Source organism: Equus przewalskii, chromosome 15 (genome assembly GCF_037783145.1).
Source record: "Equus przewalskii isolate Varuska chromosome 15, EquPr2, whole genome shotgun sequence".
NCBI classification, from domain to species: domain Eukaryota; kingdom Metazoa; phylum Chordata; class Mammalia; order Perissodactyla; family Equidae; genus Equus; species Equus przewalskii.
The window spans coordinates 81,638,617-81,656,308 of NC_091845.1; the positions used below are offsets into that span (position 1 = coordinate 81,638,617).

The 17,692-nt window shown below is 39.1% G+C and overlaps 1 long non-coding RNA gene across 1 annotated transcript; it reads right to left on the reverse strand.

Moving 5' to 3' along the window:
• Positions 1-677: 677 nt before the first annotated feature.
• On the reverse strand, positions 678-11,387 carry LOC139076230 (uncharacterized). Its single transcript, XR_011527612.1, has 3 exons — positions 11,271-11,387; positions 10,625-10,894; positions 678-883 (listed from the first exon to the last, which is right to left on the reverse strand). It is a non-coding gene; the product is annotated as an uncharacterized lncRNA (long non-coding RNA).
• Between the last annotated feature and the right edge of the window lie 6,305 nt (positions 11,388-17,692).

Here is a 17,692-nt window from a genome sequence, read left to right on the forward strand (position 1 = left end):
AAGGATAAGCTAGTATTTAATCCAAGAATTTCTTAGACCCACCATTTTTCTTTATAAAATCATAGATTTTATGAGCTTTAAGAGGTATCCATATCCATCGTATCCTTTTGTCAAATAAGATAAAGCATTTCAAAATCGTTTTTACACTGTTTACCATAATGATAATGTGACAGAAATGTTAGTTGTCCCCATATCCACTCTCATCATTTTTATGCAGTAGAATTCTTTACTAAACACAGAGAAATACTTCATATCCCTTCTTTGCCTGAAGTTAGGTATAACCATGGGATAAAGTTCTGGCTAATGGAATAGATCAGAAGAAGTGTATGCAACTTCTTGACAGTGCTTTTAAAGGGAGGGAGCCCACATTCCATTTCCCATTTTATTCATCTGTCTGGCTAGAATGTGGCCATGATAGCAGGAGCTGGAGCAGCCTTCTTGTACTATGAGGTGGAAGCTGCCTGTTGAGGATGGTGGAGCAAGAAAAGGGAAGGAGACTAGACCTCTGACCACTTTGAGGATTAGAGTGACCACACCAGCATAGAATCGCACAGGAAAGACAAATCAAGTTCCATCTTATTTAGAATACTGCTGATTTGGGTAACAGCAGTTAAAATGATATTTTAATAAAGCAAAATACAACTGACTTATTCTACTATTGCTATCAGCACTGCTACTTTTGTGTGTATAACTTTTATTATGGGATCAGGAGGTGCTATCAGTACAGATTATCAGACCTCATTCCCATCCCATATTTGTCAAATGAAGAAACTAAGTCCCGAAACTACTAAATTCTGAGATTTTAAATAAATCTTCTAAATTGCAATTTAATGTAATTTCACCTGAACTATGCTTCGGTTTCTGTTTTGCTTTGTTTCTCCATCTGTAAAGGAAAAAAGCATATAATGTCAATAATATGACTATCATATCTATATTACTTGTTATACCTATATTACTTGTTCTAAGAATTTAATTTTAAAATAATTTAAGCATATAGATATCCATGAAAACTTATTGATTTTAAAAAATCTAGTTTTAGAACAATATGTATTCCATGATCCAGTTTTTACTTAAAAAGATGTATTAATGTCTTTATATATATTTGTATGGATGTGTCTATGTATATTCAAATAAAATTATTATGGAAATGTACAATTCTCAGTAATGCCCTCTGGGAGAACAATTAAAGATGATAAGGGAAGAACTTTGACATTTTTCTTTCTATATCCTTGTATTAACTGAATTTTTCAATGGGAATTTAACACTTTTATAATCTTTATAAAATTTTCTTTAATAATCTTATATGATCCCATTAAAACAGCAATAAAATATCCAAAATTTCCGGACATACACTAAATGCATTTTAGTTATTTAAATTTGTCATTAACTTTTACCTGGTTAAAATACAGCTGAGTCGAACAAGCAAACACACAAACTCTATATGCAGAGCACTAACACAATAATGAGTAACCCAACTCAAGAGATCAAGAGGCCAAGAGTAAGACCAGTGCAGGTGGTGGTCAGGGTGTGCTGGTAAACACTAAGTCAGGATGCACAGGTGCTGTCTTCTCCTTCTGTCTCTTTCCTCTGTAAACAGTGCAGAGGAAAAGTGGGAGGAAGAAGCTGAAGGAGAAGGAAGAGAGGAATAGAAGAAAGAAGGTGGGGGAGGAGAAAAGAGGAGGAGGAGCGAAAAAAATAGGCACGAAGAATTAAATATGATCAGATTTTTACCAATCTCAGAAATTATTTGAGAATAAAAAAGTGAATCTAACCCTACTGACCAGTGTCTCAATTATTCAGTTAGTGAACAAAATGACTATGTGTGCTCTTGGTATGATTAAAGATCTTATCAAGCATGTGAAAACTTTTACAAAATATGGAACTTTACTAACATATTAGCATATAGCATTGAAGCTTTAGTATATTCAGTAATTTTATTCTTCTAAAGAAAATCTTCCAGGTACAAACCCATCTACTATGGGTTTTGCCTGTTTCCTGATTATGTGTAAGTGTTTTGCTAGAATTAAAGAAATCATGAAGAGAAAATTAGTAAAAGCTGTTCTTTTACAATGTACAAAATTTACAATATACAAAAGGCATGGATAAAACAAAGACCTAGAGAATGAGCCTATAAAATACCATTGTTGGTACTGAGTTCACTGAGGGCAGGTAATATGACTTGATCTTCTAGTAAAGTTGACTACGGAAAGTTGTGAAAAAATTAGGACTCAAGGTGTTATTCACAAAATAAATGTGTTTATACATTTTGAAAGGAAATAGAGAGCAAAGTTCTTTTTATCTCTTTAATCAGTACAGTTTGGAAAGAAAATTTAAATTATCAATGATGTTTATGATCAAAAATTTAATATCTGTATATTCTGTTTTCAATCAACCATGTGGGAACTGAATGAAGAGCTTAAGACACCTAGAAATAGAAAGCAGAGATGTGGTACATTTTCTTTAAGGAGTAAAAATTGTTACAGAATAGGACAACTCTCTGTCTCCTTATGGTAATTTTTTTTTTTTTTTTTAAGATTTTATTTTTTCCTTTTTCTCCCCAAAGCCCCCCGGTACATAGTTGTGTATTCTTCGTTGTGGGTTATTCTAGTTGTGGCATGTGGGACGCTGCCTCACCGTGGTCTGATGAGCAGTGCCATGTCCGCGCCCAGGATTCGAACTAACGAAACACTGGGCCGCCTGCTGCCGAGTGCGCGAACTTAACCACTCGGCCACGGGGCCAGCCCCTCCTTATGGTAATTTTTTGTTGTTTAAATTTAAGTTCTGTTGAACCATAGGGGAACAAAGATAAACTGGGATATTTTTTAGAAGGGGAGAGGAGGATACAGGGACAGAAAAACACCAGAAGAAAACACCATAGACACTTAAACACTGAGAAAGCGAAATTATAACTGGGTGATTAAAGTCATTAACTTCCAAGGCTACTGGACACATGTAAAATCTATTGTTCCAAGAGTCAAGCTATCAATCTAGAACCCACATGAAGCAATGGTTAATTAAAAGAAAAGAACCTACAGAAATGAGGAGTTTCTCCCTTCCAGTAAAATGACTTTCTAAATAGGTAATTGAGCTAGAGGAGAAACACAGAAGTTTAATTCTGAATAAAGGATAATTAAGTGAAAATTACAGTGCAAGCCTGGTTACAAAATTCTATTAAATCTTACTCCCTGTGAGTTTCTCTTTATGTATATTCCAATTGAGTAATACAATTGGTATTTTAATAACGCGCTTTCTATTTTTGTCCTAGAGGAAGAAGAAAAGAAGATAATGAAGAAACAGCCATTGTTCAGTCATTTTTCTGCCAGCTTTACCTGAAAGCAGGACTGCCTGGATGTGATTCAGGACAAGGGACCAATAGCATCAGGCGGTGATTATCCTCTGTTACAGCCCCAATATACCTTGACAGAACAATCAATCTTATGCCATTTTAGTATAAACTTAGCTTTTGGTAAAAATTCCATAAATGTGTATGCATACACATAAGTTTATATACATGAGGACCAGAACATTTTATTAACTATCGTCTATTAAGAAAACGTTCAGAAGGTTTCTGTAACAGAGAGAACAGAGATTTTAAATAAAAGAAAGTCCAGTGAAGAACAGAAATATTGTAAGTTAAGTAGTAATAAAATGGATAAACTAATTGGATAATAAGATGCTAGTTTGAAATATAACCAAGATCTAAAGTTTTATCTTTCTTTATTTTTTTAATACACATCATTTAGTCTTGTTTTGAAGACTATATCCTTAGGTAAAAACATCACAGGATTTTGACACTTCTTATATGTCATAATTCTACAGTAATTATGGAATTTATAGTATTCTCAAAGGTATAAATCACCTAGGTACATAAGGAAATGTCAATTTTATGATGACTCCTAGCACATCAACATATATTCACTCATTCATTCATTCCTTACTTACCGAGCATTGACTATGCTCTAGACACTAGTTCGAGGCATAAAATGGTAAACAAGACAAGTGAAGTCTCCAGTTCCATGCATTTCCTATTCTATCGAGAAACAGATAATGAACAAACATACTAATGAGCAAAATAGTTTCAAATTGCCTTAAGTACTGTGAGGGATATAGCCAAGGTGCTATGCTAGAAACAAATGGCTGGGAGGGATGGGTGGCTATTTTCAAAATCTTTCAATAAGAAGCTCAGGGACTTCCTCTTGGAGAGGTTACTTTTAAGCTGAGACCCGAAGGATAAGAAATAGCTGGGTCTGCAAAGATCTAGAAAAAGAGAATGTGGAAAAAGACCCTGAATGGGGTATCAGCCTCCTTGCTGTGATATGTGTATTTAGGGTGCAATGCCAAGTGGGAGAGGGTTGAGATGAGGCTAGCTGGTGGAGGGGAGAGGAGGACCAGGCTGTACAAATTGTCACAGGAAGTTCATATTTTATTCCAAGTGAAAAAAGGAAAATCTTTGAAGTGTTTTAAGCAGTTTTTAGACATAGATATTAATATTATTTGTCCTAATTAAACACTAGTTCCTGGGTGCCTGAGACTGCAATATCAAGAACCTGGGCTATCTAACTTGAATCATAGGTATTTAATATTATCCAAAGTGCAGAGAAAGCACAAGAAATCATGTCTGAGAGGAGTTTGGGTAGACTGAAGACAGGAGAGTTCCTTACGATCCGATGGAGGCTGGGGAGAAAGGCAGACACCACAGTAGAGAAAAAAAGCAGAACAAGATGTAAGGGTGGGAGCTTTCCCCAGCTCTTCTGAAATCCCAGTCAGAAGTGTGGAATTAATTGATGGGAAAGCTAAAGCAGAAGGGGTTTTGCCCACTTCTCTTTTGAACTTTGAAAAGACAACCTCACAGTGTGAGGCTGTAGCAACATGGGTCAGCCATGGCGCAGGAAAAAATGAAGAACGGCAGCATCAAACAGAGAGAGGACCTGAGAGAACGCTCACAGCTGCCCTTGTTTGGTGGGGCACGGACAGACGGGATTCGGAAGGGCCTGCGTGCCCCATGGAGGAGATGGAAGGCGGCTGAGCCCAGAGCTAGGAAGCCGGCCAGCAGCTCCCCTGGCAAGAGGCACAGTGGCCATGGTGCAGAAGCCACAGTATAAATGGCCGAATCAGGCACCAGATGGACGGTGTTTCTGAAAATAGGAGGAGAGGACAACTAAGCTCTGAAGAGTCCAAGAGAACAAGTCACAATGTTTATGCTGCACCTTAGAACACAGTGCCAGGTCCCTTCTGGGGGTAGACCAGCCATCCTACAGCCGAGACCTGGGAGGACCCAGAGAGCCCAGAGGTCCTCTCAAGAGCCCCAGATCTCTCCTCCACTTCTGCAAAGGCAAGAGGCCCCCTTGTGGGTGGAGGGGTGAGCAAATGGGTGAAGGGGGTCATGGGGTGCAAACTTCCAGTTATAAAATAAATAAGTCTTGGGGATGTAACGTATAACATGGGGACCACAGTCAATGATATTGTAGTGCATATTTGAAAGCTGCCGAGAGAGTAAATCTTAAAAGTTCTCATCATTAGAAAAGAAAAATTATAACTTTGTATAGAGACAGATGGCAGCTAGACTTATTGTGGTGATCACTTTGCAATGTATACAAATATCGAATCTTTATTCGACACCTGAAACTAATGCAAGGTCGTATGTCAGTTGTACCTCAATAAAAAAAATCCAGAATGTGAGAAACTCTACTTGACAAACAACTGAGTTTCTTCAACTAATAAACCGGAAAGAAGAGTGAGGGAAACTCTATAGGTTAGCAGAAACTTAAAAGACACGTAACTAATTACAATGTGTAGAACTTGTACAGATTCTTAATTTCAACAAGCCAACTGTGAAAGTAATATTATGAGACAACCCCTGATTGTCTGAAGACTGGCTGCATATTTGATGATATTAAGGAATTATTGTTAAACACTTTGGGTGTGATAATGGTATTGTGGTTATGTTTTTCAGAAAAGAGTCCTTGTAGAGATTCATATTTAAATGTTCATAATTTGAATATTATGACTTCTGGATTTTGTTTCAAAGTAACATGGGGCAGAGGGGGAAAGAAGTGAATGAGAGAGAATAGAAGCAGCAAGAGTGACCATGTGTTGCTTACAATGAAAGCTAGGTGATGAGCGGGAATTTAATATTCCATTCCCTTTACTTCTGAATATGTTTGAAGTTTCCATTATAAAATTTTAAACGTTATTTTTAAAAGATTGAGGTAGCTATGTGTTTACTAAAATTGAAATACTATTAATAAATATTCACTGAAAAATCAAGGTATTATTTTTGTGTTTTATGTGGTGGTAAAACATACCTAATGCAAAATTTACCATTTGAATCATTTTAAGCGTACAGTTCAGTGGCACTAAGTCCATTCATATGTTGTGCAGCCATCACTGCCAGCCATTTCCAGAACTTTTCCAGCATCCCAAACAGAAACTCTGTGCCCATTAGACAATAATTCCGCATTCCCTCCTCCTCTCAGCCCCTGGTAGTCTCTAGTCTACCTTCTGTCTCTATGAATTTGCCTATTCTAAATACATCATGTAGGTGGAATCATACAATATTTGTCCTTTTGCACCTGGCTTGTTTCACTTGTGGTGTTTTCGGTGTTCATGCGTGTTGTGATATGTATCAGGATTTTGCTCCTTTTGGGGGCTGGGTGATGCTCTGTTGCTCCACATGTACATATATGCCACATTTCGCTTGTCCATTCATTCGTTGATGGACATTTGTGGGTTGTTCCCATCTTTTGGCTATTGTGAAAGATGCTGGTATTAACAGGAGTGTACGAGCAAAAAAAGAAGCTGTCTTGTGTCCGCGCCCCACATTCCCATTTGCCATTTTGAGACTTAAAGGTGGCAGTCAGTCTAAAACAAAGCACTTTCCCGAAAGACCATTTAAGCCAGAGTCTGAGATTAGCCTGTGACAAGCTCCACCGTGAACCCATCCCTGTTTGGCAGGGTCGGGGCTCGGAGGAAGATTCGATTTGTTAGAGACAATCAGGAACCTTCAATTACTCCGTACACTGGAGATGCCCTGAGTGTAAATGTGAAGCGTGACCACAATACTTAGATTTAATAATTATTCCACTTATTTCAGTTCACTGACCGTCTATATGTAATTAGTATACATTTACAAATACATGTTTATTAAGATATGTGTACTGCTATTCATGAAGTTCTTTGAAATGAAAAGTATTCTGAACCTGAGTAAGAAATCATATTTTCTGTGGCTGACACTGTCACTGCCACCAACTGGTTCTGTAACCTGGGGCAAGTCATTTAATTTCTCTGGGCATTAATTTTCTCTGAAAATGAGGAGACTGGACTAAATCATTGCTAAGGTCAATTTTGCTTTCGGATGTCTGTCATGTGAGTGCTGAAATGAGGCCTGCTGAGATGATGGTGGTTAGATTTGCATTAATCAAGAAACAATGGTAATAAGTGTAGAACCGTTCAGTGAGTCCAGGCCATTTGCCTGGCACAAAGTCAGTCATTTTATATAGGTTATTTCTAATCATCTAAATAAACCCATGAGGACCCAGAGGTTCAGAGAGGCTGCAATTTGTTCCACGCTACACAGCTGGTAGATGGCAGAGCCAGGCTTGCAAACCATGTTTTCTTCGAAGATTGTAAATTAGATAGGATGCTGTTTATTATCCATCTCTTTATATTGTTTGATTTGAAGATTCCTGAACTTACTTATTCATTTAGCACTTATTTTCTAGGCTTATATATTTTTTAAGTCTCCTGTTCATATCTCCTCTGTACCTACAACCAGGTTGTATGTGCTCTGAAGGAGCGCCAAGGACCTGGGCCAAGGAATGCTCGGGAACGGTGTGGCACTGGCATTCGGGTGATGAGAGTGAGGTACCCAGGGTGCAAAATCTGAGGAGGCACTCCCTCCCAGGGTCCTGCCAGTGCAGGGTGGCCTCACCCCAGGCGGCCCTGGGCAGCACCAAGTTGCTGGTGGAGGAGGAGTTGATGGGGAGTGGTTGAAGTTCAGCAAGATAAGTTCTCAGCGGTGAGACCAGTTGAAATTGGGCTGCACCATGAGACCCTATGCAGCTCCTGGAGAATCAAACTGTTGGAACCAAAGTGGCGTCCAGGAAGACAGAGCCGAGGTCAGCCAGGGTGGGAGGACATTCCCTGCTGGCATATCCTTCTAGTAGAGGAGTGAGTCACCAGCAGAGCTGAAACACAGGTAGCTGAGCAGATCCCTTTCAACGCGATCGCTCCCTGGAGCTAAACTCAGGCGCTGCGATGTTATAAAATGAAAGGTTTCTGGAGGTGCTCCTATGAGTCATTTCAGGCTTTTACCCATGAGAATTAGTCTCGGGCTGCCCTTACAAAATACTGCAGACAGGGTAGCTTAAACAACAGGAATTTATTTTCTCACAGTTCTGGAGATAAGATGTCCAAGGTCAAGGGGTCAGCAGGTGTGGTTTCTTCCGAGGCCTCTCTCCTTGGCTTATAGATGGCTGCCTTTCTGCTATGTCCTCAGACAGTCTTTTCTCTGTATGCATGCAGCCTTGCGTCCCATTGTGAGTCCAAATTTCCTCTTCTTATGAGGACACCAGGAAGATTGGATTAAGGCCCACTCTAATGGCCTCCTTTTAACTTATTCATTCTTGAAAGGCTCTGCCTCCAAATACAGTCACATTCTAAGGAACTGGGGCTTAAGGTTTCAATGTGTGAATTTGGGGGGACACAATTCAGCCCGTAACACCATGGATCTAGAGAATTGTAAGCTCTCACGTGAGCAAATATCCCCATAGCGGCTACCAGAATGCCATACACGTTAATAGGTGGTAAGTATTTCATTTATTTCTTTATCCTTCAAAGTTCAATTCTGACAACATCTAGGCAAACAATAAACACCTGTGGAATCAATGATTGACTGAATGAATGAATAAATTTAAGTTTACTATCTTAGAGGTTCACCATCACACTATCTGAATAACAAAACTTAGACATTAGTTAGGGATGTAGCTGAGGTACAAATTGATAAATCACTCACTCTTTGTTACTTAAAATCAATTATACATTTGAACTTAAGCAATGATACAATCTAAGCAAATAATTCTTATACAGTGAGATATCTCTTTCCTTTTTTTTTTTCTGAGGAAGATTTGCCCTGAACTAACATATGTGCCACTCTTCCTCTATTTCATATGTGACTTGCCACCAGAGCATGGCTGATGAGTGGTGTAGGTCTGCACCTGGCAGCCGAACCCTCAAACCTGGGCCACTGAAGTGGAGCACACTGAACTTAACCACTAGGCTGTGGGGCCAGCTCCAGATCTCTCTCTTTTTGGTAAATATCTAGAATTGAATATTTTTCTCACTTCTTTATTATTAGCTGTAATCAGACCTAATTCATATGCCCAGAGAGGAATTGGATATTTATTACCCTTAATCTTGTATTAATCTTGTGTTAACACTAAATCATCTTTGGACTGGCTTTCTAGTTTCAGGTTCTCTTGAAGTAAAAATATTGCATTCAGTTCAGCTGCTGCAAAGGTCTCTCTATCACGCATACATATTTTAGTTATTGAAACCATTGTGCTAATAATGGGTAATCTTCATTATATTTTTATTTATTTATTGTATTTTTGGCATTATACATCTCATCAGCCAGAAGATCAGGACCTTTCCCCTTGTCTCCTCTGCTCTAAGATCTCCTGATTTCTCTTTTTCACATAGCAATAGAAGGAAAAGGAAAACTAATTGTTTAGATTTTCTTCTTTTGCACATTGCAATATACCACCAACATTCTTGTCAAGATTCTGTTCTAATCAGAAGATTATCTTCCACTTGACTCTTTAAAAATAAAATAGCCCATCATCAACTATTACTAGCAAAAATCACTGACTTGTTTTAACTTGAAATTTAAATTGAATACGTCATTTTTAGGTTCAGAAATTGTTTGAGAAAAGTGTTCCAGACAGGACCATTGAGGAACATATAAGTGTGCTTGCAGATAAACATGTATGCACCAAAAATAACTAATTCAATAGGGGGAGTGTGAGGCTCTGGTGGTGGATTTTAAAGTCAATGGGAGATTGAGTTTTGTGTATTGGAAGAAGATGGTCAGTTGAGAAATGGCATAGAGAAAGTTGAATACGGCTTACCTACACAGTTTGTGACAATGCTGGCTAATAAAATGGACTAATGGTGGGAGGAGAGGGGCTGAGGACACCTGTGAGAATATGACTGCGTTTGATCCATTTGTGAATGAACTGAGATGTGGAGAAAGACCATGGTGACGGAAACGTGGTGAAGAAAACTGCAATCAGAACTGCACCACACATTCGTATATTAAGTTCTAAGGATAGTGTCATGACATTGAAATTAGTCATGTCAAAATTTCAAAAAGAAAAGCAAATCATGAATGAAGAAAGAGGGAATAAGTTGTCTTCAAAGAGGACAAAGTGGGTTAAGGGCAAAGACATCTAAAATTTAATCAATTTTTTTGTAGACTAAATGAACTAACTCCACATTCATATTTCCTCAGGAATTATTGCTGGAAAATGGTTAAAAAATAATAAAAGTTGGTAGCTTCTTTTTTTAAATAAAAGCTAATATGTATTTAAATTGGCCATGTGAAAAGACTTTAAACGCACCTCACCTTTTGCACTTGCTGTATATAGCCGCTCTGCTCAAAGGGTCTTATATTTTAGACCTAAGAGCCAATCTACCTGACAGTACATATTTGCAGTGATGAAGCCCAGGGGAAAGAATCTCTTTGCTTTCACACATTCTTTGTACCAAAGTCATTTGCCAATGTGGAAAAACTCTCTTTTCTTTCTTCCCAGTGGTGTTTGTGGTCAGGAGGCGTGTTGTTTCACAGTAGGCATCTGCACGTTGTTTGGATGCTAAGCATTCCAACTTGGAGGACCTTGAGCCGGTGGGAAAGCTCAGAATCACGTCATTTGAAGTGGGAAAACAACTCTGATGTATTGCCCCTCTTATCTCTGATTTCCTCAATTGCTCCACCCCCTACTGTGTTTGCAACCCTAGAAGTGTGAACAGCAAAGCCAAGCAGAAACATCCTCAGGGCTAAGGATATGTCTAATCTGAATTTGCCCATATGCATTCAGTCATTAACTGTACAACCCTTTCTGAAAAGGGAGTATATCACAATGAAAGCCAGGGTAACTTCCTGAAAAAGCACTAGCTTAATTGGGGATGGGGAAACAACCTCTTTTAAGTGACTCCCCAAGGTCATGAGATTTGGCAGTTTACCTGACTGAAAAATATCCAAGGTTCTTTACCTCACCCTTTCCTTTAGTAGACGATCTGGAAATCAGTGTTGAAATTCCACGGATTATTTGATAATACTCTGTAGTGGTTGTTGAGTTATGTTCCCTAAAAAGGCATGTTGAAGTCCTAACCTGCGGTACCTATGAACATGACCTTATTTGGAAATTGGGTCCGGAAGGTGGAATCAAGTTGAGATGAGGTCATACTGGATTGACTGGACCTAAAGCCTAAGACTGCATTCACTATAAGGAAAGGGAGATTTGGGGACAGAGAGACACACCCAGAGGGAAGAGAGCCACGTCAAGGCGAAGGTAGATATTACAGTGACGCAGTTACAAGCCGAGGAATGCCAACGATTGCCAGCAGCCACCAGAAGCCAGGAAGAGGCAAGGAAGAATTCTTCTCCAGAACCTTCAGAGACAGCACGGCCCTGGCAACTTATTGATTTCAGAATTCCGGCTTCCAGAACTGTGAGAGAGTACATTTCTATTGTTTTAAGCCACACAGTTTGTGAAAATTTTTACAGCAGCTCTAGGAAACTAACACAGACTCTGCACTATAATTTTTCTCTGATTATAAATTAGCTACTCAATGTTAGAATCTTTTAATTTCCTCATTGTTAAAAAAAAATCAGTTCCCAATTTTCTTATAGAGAATATTGAAGCATCTTAAAAGACTTCTAGTAAACTTTGGGACTTCTGAAAGGAACACGCAAATTTAAAGGGAAATAAACATTTCATCACCTTAATGAATCAGTGGCAGTTGTGTGAGGGTGAACCTCCTTGTTCCCAACTGCAGCCTGGCCTTGCCTCCTCCTGCAAGCATCCTGGAATTAAATCATATGAGTGTTGGGGGAGAGACGAGGTCAGGGGGTGGGGTGTGGAGGTGATTACTAGAAAGAGGATAACTCATATCTTAAATCTTTTCAGTTTGATAAGAATTTGTTAACAGTAATCCCTCCCACTCCACATATGAGACGGCCCCAGTGACATCAGGGATTCTCCTTGCCTGCTGAGTCACGTTAAGTTCCGTGTCCTAAATTGATGACCCCTTCCCTCTGTCTCACAATCTTTCAGTGCACTCTAACTCCTGCCAACAATTGTAATGACTTCAACATTCACACAAAGGACTCCCAGAACCTGGACTCTCCGTTCCTGGCCCTCCTAGTTTCCGAAGGCTTTCCCTGATGCTTGAGTTCAGCCGCTGTCTTCCACTGTTTGTATCTTAACTTTTTACTTTCCCAATGCCTTCAACTCCCTTGCCTCTATATGTCACAGTGGAGGTCCGATTCTAGAAGACCCTCACATCCAAGCTGTTTCCCAGAAAGCTGGCCGCCACGTTTGAGCTGCAATGTGCAGAGGCCATGCGGCAAAGAACTGAAGTAAGCCTCTTAGCCAGTGAGGAACCAAGGCTCTCAGCCCAACAACCCGCAAGGAAGCAAATTCTGCCAACAACCATGGGAACTTGGAGGCAGATCGTGCCCCGGTTGAGCCTTGAAATGACGGAAGCCCTGGCTAACACCTTGATTGCAATCTGATGAGAAGTCCTGAGCCAGAGGTACTCAGCTAAGCATGCCCAGATTCCTAACCAACAGAAACTGTGAGATAATAAAAATTGTTTTTTAAGCCACTAAGCTTTGGTGCAGTTTGTCATTCAGCAATAGATAGTAAATGCAGTATCTGTGGCTGACAAAAAAAGTCATTCATTTCTTTGGAAACTGTCAGGAAAGCTGGAAACTAATCTTTTGCAATTAGATCATTGTTAAGTAGGAAGCAACAATAGAACCTCTTAAAAAGTAGTAAAATAGAGAAAAGAGCTGAAGGGCGTAACATATACCTATGATACATCCCATGAAAACGTCTATCTTTCTGCCTTCCCCGTGTTATTGGTGCCATTACTACTTATGGTCGGCTCCTGAGGGTTCAGTGTTCCAGTCAAACAATACATAACGGGTGGAATGACTCTAATGCATTCTCTGAGCCCTCTTCCTGGATTACATGAGCAATTTAATAATATTTCATCCTATCCCTTCCTCCCCCTGCTCAGACAATTTTATTTAGTAACATCTTCGTGTGTTACCATCCTGTTCCCACCAGTAGGCTGTGGTGGGAGTAGGATGTGGGATAGAACTTCAGAAATTCTTCTTCGCCACCCTTTTTTCCTGCTGCTGCTTACGTGGATGATGATGATAATACTAACAAAGTGACAACGACTGAAGGGTCCAACCTTATGCAGTTATGGGTCATTCAGGAGTGGGTCTTGTCATTAACCTTTGTCCCTCCACTGCTAAACTGCGTTGTTTCCATGTGGACGATGCAGACACTTTGGTGTCTCTATACTAACTTTATCCTGAGATTGGCTTGTACCGTATTTTGAGGGCTTATACCTCAAAATATTACAGCTAAACCAATTCAGACATCCGTTTACTGTTCTCGTAGCGTAAGTATGGTACCAGTTCAATCAGTGTCATTCATACACTTTGGTATAGTGTAAGGATTAATAACACGGATGAGTGACTTAGTCGCTCAGTGTCTCAGTTTACTCATCTGTCAGATGGGGATAATAATCATCTCCGCTTCACGATTGTTGTGAGAATGACATGAGTTAAATACTGAAATTGCTTAGAACAGTATCCAGCACAGAGGAAGTCCTAAGGGTCAGCTGTATATGCAAATAGAAACCTTCCAAAAATAGGAAAATCCACTTCTGTAAACAACCTTCTGTAAGGTTTTCACACACATTATCTCACTCTATTGTGGCAAAAAAAAACCTTGAGGAAGAAATGGCAGGGGGTGTTGTAGCCGCTTTACAGATGAAGAAACAAAGGTCTAAAAACATTAAGCAATCAGCATCAAATCTCATAAAGAACGGGGCTAAGATCTGAATCTAGATTTTCTTCTGAAAATGTCCCTGAAGCTTCTTCTGTCTGCTTCAGAGAGGTCAACAGGGGACAACAGATGGTCATTGCATGGTCGGATACTTAACGGGCTGTGATTTTCCTGCTCTTCACCAGCACACAGCCAGGCTCAGTCTTTCCACTGCAGAACAAGGTGGGGATGTGATGGAAATTTAGCAAAAAGTTGAACAGAATATATGTGAAAGGATCAAGTACTGCCACAATATATGGATGCCCCTTTGGGCGATCAACATCTAGTAGTTCATCAAGCTTGGGATGATGTACTCCTTGTTTTGTTTGTTGTTTCTGTTCCGTTTCAATATTAGACAGCTACATAGTCATTTGTGGCCAGTGTTCAAGAGTGTTGGGATATGGGGCTCAGGACTGCCCCATTCTTCCCAGTCTTTCTTGAGAGTGTAGCTTTGTTTTGTGTTCATTGTAAGAGTAAGAAAATATCCAGTCTTACCATTTGATAGAAAGAAACAAAACCATAAAATAAAGCAAGATGTACTCCTCATATTTGACGGTGCTTGGACGGTGTTTCTGGGTTTAACAGAAGTCAGTATGTCAGTTTCTAGCTGTAAGAAAATGCAGTAACACAAAAGCAAGTGCCCAAACAAATGGAAGTGAGTAAGCCATGTGTTAATCAGTCCGTTCAGGGAATTAAATTCCTCTTTTTCTTTGCCTCACTCTCGTTTAATGCATCGTTGCCAAGAGTTCTGGATACCACGCTTATAAAATATCAGAAGTATATAATGAAAAAAACATCCAAACGCCTGTTTTTATGTCTGGATTTAGTGTCTTTTTATACTGTATTTTAATTTTTTATTTTTATAGGAACTTACTGTCAGCAGAGAGCTATCAGGTCCCAGTGTTTATCTATAGCCCTGTCTACTTCTGGCTTGTGAGAGTCTCTTTCCTTTGGGGTGGTGGCTAGTGCCAGAATGAGGAAATATCATGCCCTCCGAGAGTCAAGAGCAGCTGGCGCAATCGCCCTGATGTTTATGGGATATTATAGGCATAAAGGCACATTTGGAACTGGTTGGGGAAAGAACTTAATGCTTCTTTCTTTTATCTTTATAATCCACTTTCTTAGCAAGGATTATCCTACCATTCATACTAAATTTAGCAAATGCAGATAAAAAAAAAAAACTAAGGCTGCCACAAGGTACTCTGAGAAGGCCGTGTATGTGCTGGGTAGATAAACTGCCTCATATCAAATGAAACAATAAAGACACAAAGAAACTTGTTCAAATTGTTTTTTGTGGGGTTTTTTTTTGAACAATGAAAGCTATTTTTGTAAGAATTAACCAGAGGGAGTTGTACATCTGGAAAGCGGTGAACACATAGTTTCTGTTGGGGAGAAGACTGGCATTATTGCCAAAAAATTATACATCTGCAGTATGATCTGAATTTGTCAAGCTGGGGGTGTCATGGAGAGGAATTTGCTATCAGAAATTTGCATTAGATGGCATTTTCACTATTTATTTTCAATGACATCTTCCTTTGTTTTTAGCAGAATTTTTATAGTGTGTACTTTGTGAAGAGCTACAGAAGCTTAATATAATAAAATAAATGTCAACATGGCAAAACTAGGATCCTAACGATGATCCAAGAGTAGAAGCTGGAGTCATAATGGTGACTTTTGTTTTATCGCTCTGTTTCCGGTCTCAGGCAAAGTTTGCAAATCACAGAAGTTTTTCTTAGCTTTCTGTTGTCTGCTTTTTTATCTCTCATGCTTCCCATTATTCCTCCCTCTTATTTTTTCCCCTGGTCATATAAGACAGGCCATTTTGCTTCTTATTCTCTACCCTTCCAATGAATGTCAGCACTTGGGGCACACACGTCTGCTTTATTCACTTATTAGATAATGAATTCAGCAAATAACTGAGGAGCAACTAGGGTCCACAGAATTGAGAAGGCACTGGAAATACAAAGAGGATTACACGTCGAGTCAATATGGCAGAGTGAACTTCTGCTCCAAGTATGTAAGAATGCTGTGCGAATGAAAACTATTATATATGATATGGCGAGCTCGAAGAGAAAAAAAGAAAAAGAGGGTTGTCAGGTGCTACTAATGAAGCAGGAACACAACGGCAATGCAGAGCTGAAGTCAAGGTAGGCCTAGGGTTTTCCAACAGAGATTTAAACTTTTCAGGGTTGAATCATTGCTTTTGATGCCCAAATAAGGATGCAAGATGAGGCCTTCGTGCCTTGAAAGTCATGAATCCTCCCTATAAACTCAGAAACCAAGAGGTACACTCTGCTTATTCTCCTGGAACATGGCGTGGAAGCTTTTTATCTACCAGCAGCTCTGGTGGGAGAGAGTGACCTGGGAGAAACTGGAAGCCAAGCCTACCCACATGCAGCTAGGAGATTAGAGTTTTTATTCTCAGTGTTTTGAGAACGAGTTTTTCCCCTCGCGGGGGCAAGCTTAAAAATTATGTGTATGCTTACATCTAAAGACAGGGTACAGCCAGGAAAGACAATGCCCACTGGAAATAATCGTACCATCAAAAGTTGTCAACCACACAATAAAGTAAACATCTGTGAAAGTCAACAGATGCAACAAAGATAAGGCAACTGGAATTCAATCATAATAGGTGACATTCAATGTTTTCTTTGGAAGAATGTTTTAATATTTGTTACATTTTAATTTTTTCCTCAAAATTTATTTAAAAATATGCAGACTCTTTAATTCTCATTCTTATGTCTTTACGTCGGCTTGCACTGAACTTCAGTTAGAGAAATTTTGTTGAGTTGTGGAATCTGAAAGGAGATTTCCTTCACTTGCTTACTCATTGCCTCAACAAATACTTAGTAAGAGCTAGGTCGTACCAAGTGCTGTGCAACACGCTAAAGATGCAACATAAAAATGCCACTGTCAATGTGGCTAAGGAGATAAAGCCTAGTGAGCAGGGAGAATAGTAAGCAGGAAGTTATAATTCAGTGTGAGAGATTAATAACATAAATAACCAGCATAGCACACACTGCTCTTGAGTGAATCTAACTTTTAACAATCCTGGAGTAGTGTTGGGTTTACCCTGGTTAAATTTTTGAATTTCGTGTATTAAGAAAAACATCCTGAAGGCATCTGAATAAAATTAAAGATTTGCCTTAATAGAAATCACAGATTAAATTTACCTAAAATATCTACTCTATAACCAAAACTCCAGAAGATTTAGCAATGTCTACAGAATTCTTGATGAAGGAAATGGCGTAGCCTAGAATTTCATACTTCTAAGTTTTCAGCCACTTGAGGAATTGATTGAAAGGCAATCTTAAATCTATAAGAACTCAAATAGTATGCCACTCTGTTATCCATAGAGAAAAGGTAATAAAAGCACATTGCTGTCGAACCAGAGATAAACCAAAACAAAGAATAAGAAGTCTGGGTTATAAAAGGATATAATTCCAAAGCAAATATGATTCTAAAATAAAAAGCACGTCATCCCTTTACAGTCATGACAGCTTTACATTTTGTGAGAATTTCCCCTCAAAAGATCTCATTGAACTTTTGGTTACTTTCCTGGCAGC